This window comes from Crocodylus siamensis, chromosome 10 (assembly GCF_052110815.1).
Source record: "Crocodylus siamensis isolate JL-2025a chromosome 10, ASM5211081v1, whole genome shotgun sequence".
NCBI classification, from domain to species: domain Eukaryota; kingdom Metazoa; phylum Chordata; order Crocodylia; family Crocodylidae; genus Crocodylus; species Crocodylus siamensis.
The window spans coordinates 65264611-65270157 of NC_143404.1; positions in this window are offsets into that span (position 1 = coordinate 65264611).

Sequence of the window (5547 nt, forward strand, 5' to 3'; positions counted from 1 at the left end):
TAACAGTGAACTGTGCTATCAGAGAAGTCAGGGGGGCTGGGAATCAAAGGAACATAAGCTGGGACCATACCTCCTGGGTCATCAAATCCAACCCCTGTTAGTACTGGCAACCAGCTCATGTAATCCCTTTCACAAATTGGTCAAGCTACATATGAAAATCAGTTAAGTTTTTGCCCCTAGTGCTCTCTCGCATTAGAAGGCTGTTCCAGAACCTCACTCCTCTCATGGTTAGAAACCTTCTTCTAATTTCCAAGCCAACTTTATTCACGCACAATTTAAACATGTTTCTTCTTGTGCCAACATGGTTCTCTTCAATAGTTTTTTTTCTTCTATGGTATTCTGCGCCTCCAGTGTATGTAGAGACGACTGTCCGATTCCTCTTAGCTTTATTTTGCCAGACAAAATGTCCCAAGCTCTTCCAGTCTCTTCTCCTAAAATAGGCTCTCCACTCTCCTGATTATTTTAGGAGCCTTCCCCTGCTCCCATTCCAGTTTAAATTCATCTTTCTTGAACACAGGTGACCAGCACCAGTGCCTTGTACAGTAGCATGAATACTTCCTTCCCTCTACTGGAAATGCCTTGGCTGATATGTGCTGGTTTCATTTGCCAGTTCTTTCAGAAATCTGTGGTTCTGCTCCTCTTCCTCCAGACCCCATTAGAGATTTTTTGTTTCCTTTGCCCTGCCCTCATTCCCATTAGCTATCCTGCTCTTTGTTCCCATGTTCAACATCATTCTTACAGAAAACCAAGGTAAAAATACTCATTTAATTTTGGGTCAGTCCTAGAGTCCCTTTCATCTTTATCTCATCCTCAATGAAGCACAATAGCAATGCTTCTTTCCTTATTCTCTTTTTATTCATGTGTATGAAGAACCCTTTGCTATGTGTTTTGATTTCCTTTCCAAGCTTCCCTTTTGGCAATTTTCACTTTATCTTATACTTTCTGATTTTGAAAACTTACTTTTATTTGAGCAACCATTGTTTCTTTTTAAGTTCTCTGCTTACTCCTAGCATGTTTTCTGAGGTTGCTATTTATCTTCTTAGGTATGGAGCTCTTCCCTCTTGCCAGGGATCTGAGTTCCAGATAGCGTTTGCACCTTTGACTTCACATTCACATCCTGAGCTTTTCAGTGCTAGTGTAAATAGAGAAGTCAAAGAAAAAGGGAGGGAAACAACCCCACAGGAAAATAAATTTAAGGTTTCCAAAATGAAGCTGTCACATGTTAGGAAATGCCAAAATTAATGTGCAACCTTCCCCTTCCAGGATGGCATAGAACAAAGCCTCATTGCAGACGGAATCCCATTCATCAAGCCTCTGAACACAAAATCCCAGCCAGGTTTCGCAGGTACATAGATCCAGAACTAAAGATTTGTTGAGAGATTACCTGCAGCATGAGAAATTCCACTCAACTTACACACACTTACGTGTTCAGTGCCAAAAAACAGTTGGACGAACATTTGCAGTCACCTGTTGTCGCAACATAAAAAATATTACAGCATGGAGAAAATGTTGGGGTTTTTTAACATTTGTAATTCAATCAGAACAGGTTTTTGCCAGACCATGGAAAATTAAGAGCATGCTTAGGTCTTTGAGGACTGGGGCTTATTTCCCTGTTAAATTCCAAATGTCTAGCCCTTCCCACTTACAGAGACCTGACTTTTGGCAAGCAAAAGCCGGGACATGGTCTCAGTTGTCCAACAAACCTCTGGAACCAGAAACAGTCTGCACCACTTCTGGCTCTTCTTGTTAATGTAGGCACTTCAGTGCAATGCTGATAACAGACTTGTTAGCTCTGACTCTCAGCAGAACAGTTAAATACTAATAGTTGTGTCCAAGTCGTGCTGAGCCCATGCTCATTAGCTCTATGCAAATACAAAGTTAATTAGCTCAGGTACAGCACCATATGAAGTAAACCCTGACTGCCTGCTGAACCAGCAACAGAACAGCCACATTCCCACAGTGCCAGGTTAATGTTTTATCTAGTGAGAGGCAGAGCAACTTAGGCATGACAACTGGGCAGTAGAGGTGGCAGGATGTTGCCTGCCATCACAGTAACATTTGATGGGGCTGGCTGGTTCTGAATTAATTTTATGGGACTCTCTAGGATCACAGCCCCCAAATTCAGGACCATCCTGAAAAACTGTGGGGCAGTAAGCTGAGGCAAAAAAGCTGTCCAAAGACAGTCTTGAAATACCTTGTATTGGCAACAGAGTATTCCTTTGCACTCATCCCTGTATGGCAATCCCAGTTGTTACATACAATAATCTAATTTTTCAGGAAAATGAGAATGTGAATATGGTAAGTGCCTTCAGCACTTGTGCAAACACTCTGTTGTGAAAAATGTAATTTAAATTTTCAAAGTAGCTGTTTTTGTTTTAATTGGTAAATAACCTCTCCCACACTTAAAATGAGCCCCTGTGACAGGAATCCCAAAATGGTCCTGACTGTGGCCTGCTTAAGGAGCTACTTCTCCATTTCTCTTTTCTCTTCATTTTAAACGTGAGTTTACACTCTGCAGTTGAGTGTCCCACCATCATCCCCAGTCTCACAACACATGGCGGTTCTTTAAAGCCCCAGCTCCTGTGATTTCACTTGCATTTAAAAGTAGGAGTTTCTTGCCCTGACTTTGCAAAGAACAGTTGGTTTTTAAAGCAAATATGCTGGCAACAATATTTATTTAGTTTCTTTCTCATCATTTTTAAAGCCAGTTGGACACAGCTTATGGCTTTTATACAGGTGGAGTGAGCAAGAGAAGAAGATGTGGGAGAGAAGGACACGTGAGAGGGGCAGTTTCAGAGCCACTGAAAACATTCAGGGTTAAAGATGACAAAGGAGAAAAGGGGCAGAAAACAGTTAACTAACCTAAACTCTAATCCTCATGTTTCAATAACCAGAGCTTGTTTCTTTTCAGCATTTTCCTTCTGAGTAAATGCTAAATGATCTTTTATTTTTCCAGCTCAGCCCCTGAACTGCCAAGTCGGTGAGTTTCCCAGCTCTTGCTCCCAGGTTTGCTAACACACCCCAGCCTTTGTCCCCGTGCCTCGCTCCACCAGGACGAGCAAGGCCAGATTGGTGGCAGCCCTCACGCTAAGAGCCTGGGGCCCTTCCCTCAAGGGCAGGCTCCTGTTTTGGGGTCGGAGATCAGCCCCTGCAGACAATGGCCTACTACACTGACAAGCATAACCCCTATGGGTGATGCCACCACTGGGCAAGCCCAGGTATTGGGGGACCCTGGGACAGCCTAACAACCTCCTCCCTCTCATGATCTATGGCTGAGGTAGGTCGGACAGCCCTATTCCCAGCCCACCCTGGCAGCATTGCCTGATCTTAAATATGAAATGATTGTCTTGGAAGCTCAAAATAATCGTATTTGCTGAAAAACTATTGTAGACTGAAAAAAATGAGCATGCAAATAAGTATTTTTCTTATTTACAGGCAACCACTACTTAGCGCTCTTAATTGGTTCCTGAAAAACTGAACATTAAGTGAAACAAGAGTTAGGTGAAACCGAAAGTTTTTGACGACCCAAGGTGGCGACCGCGAGCATTATAACGGAACTCAATGAGCGCTAAGTGGAATCAGGTCTCAATTTAAAATGAGCGTTATAGCAAAATAGCAGTAAGTGAAATAGCATTAAGCCGGGGGGTTGCCTGTACTTTATATTGTTCACTATAACTTGCCAGTGACTGAGTAAGAACTGGGTCCTCCAAGCTGAAGCATTTCTTTATTTTGAAGCCAGCAGTCCTAAGAAAGTGCTGACGCTTACCTGGCCGAGGAAAAACCAGGACCATGATGCTGGCAGGGGAAGTACCCTGGCTGAGGCAATACCATTAAAACGGCACTGTGTAACAGAGGGTTGCACCCTTGTCTCCTTGCAGACCCGTCTCCCTACAAGAGCCTCATAGTTACCTTCCCACTGGGCAGCTTCCAGCGGGAGGATCTCAGCTATGCACCGACTTTACGGAAATGGGAGACTCCCCCCTAGCTTGCTCCTGGGCCATATGGCTGAGGGCAAGCGAAACTCGGGGGCATCTGAACCCCAAGCTCCCAGGCCTGGGAGGATGTCCAGGCTCCCAGGCCTGGGATCCTGCATGTAGGGTGTCTGCCAAAGGATTTGGAAACATATGAAGCCCCAGGCGGGGGTGGAGGTTGTTTGCTGGTTGTAGGGAAACACTTGATTCTTGACTGACTCACAGATTTGGAATTGATTTGACTGGTTTCATAGTTTCATAGCTGTTAGGGGCTGGAAGGGACCTTACAGATCATCGGGTCCAGCCCCCCTGCACTTGGGCAGTAATTCTCTTCTCTTTGGTTTCTGACTGATGGCAGGTTTCATACAGCAGCGCTGTGGGCCTTTATATTCAGAAGACTGATTTCTTAGTCCTAAGCGTCTGTGACTTTTTTTTCTTAAGGAAAGGTTCAACTTTACGAAGGCTGATGAGCAGGCCCACTATGTGCCAGGCAAAACTTTTTTCCTTCCCGCTGGCAATTCGGAGAAAACTTGGAACATGACAAATTTTCCTTAAAGAAGAAAAAGAACTTTTACAATCTTTGCAATTTCCTAGGCCTGACGAAGGGTGCTTGTGCCTGAAAGCTTGCAAATAAATAAATATTCTTCAAGAGAAGAATAGAGGACATAAAGGTGTCGGGTTCCGTATCAATAGAGCACAGAGGAGCAGAAAACGGGAACGTCCTCTATGATGGCCACCCTCCATGCGCCCGTTACAATAAATACACCCGGTGGCTCGCAATCTGGCAGAGTTTGGGAAGCGCTGCTCTACACCAACACGGCTACAACTTAGATACCTGGCAGCAAACCCAGCAGTCAGCTTAGACTTCCTGAGACCGACTCGGGTTTTGCACCTACTACTGCATCAATTAACTTAAAAGCAATTGTACGGGTTGGGGGCATCAGCTGTAGCCCTGAAGGTCTACGGCAGCTTTGGGTAAACCCAATCTCTTTTATTAGACCCACTCCAATAGTTGGGAAAAACTGCTTTCCCATTGCATCCAGCACAGCATGACGGAAGGCGTTTGTGCCCTGAAGCTTGCAAAGAAGAATTTTTCCAACTATTTGAGTGGGTTGAATAGAAGAGATGGGATTTTCCCACAGAGCCGTGTCTGCCTATTGTACGTTTTGAACTCTTACTCCGCCGGCTCGTGCATCGCATAAGGACGGGGCGCAGACGCGATCACTATGGTACCAGCCCGATTAGCATTCCGGATGGGAGAGTGGCGGCACACCTGGGAGCGCGCGGAACGCGGAGGAGCGGCCGCGGGGCCGGGGGGTGGTGCGAAGGGTGCACCGGGCGGAAGTGAGCGGAGCCGGGGGTCGGGTGGGGGGGGTGCACCGGGCGGAAGTGAGCTGGCCGAGGGGGTGGTAGGAAGAGTGCACCGGGCGGAAGTGAGCGGGCCGGGGGGGCGGGGCGGAGGGTGCACCGAGCGGAAGTGAGCGGGCCGGGGGGCGGAAGTGAGGGGGCCGTGGGGTGGTGAGGCGCTTGCACCTGGCGGAAGCGATCGTGCCGGGGGGCGGAAGTGAGCGGGAGC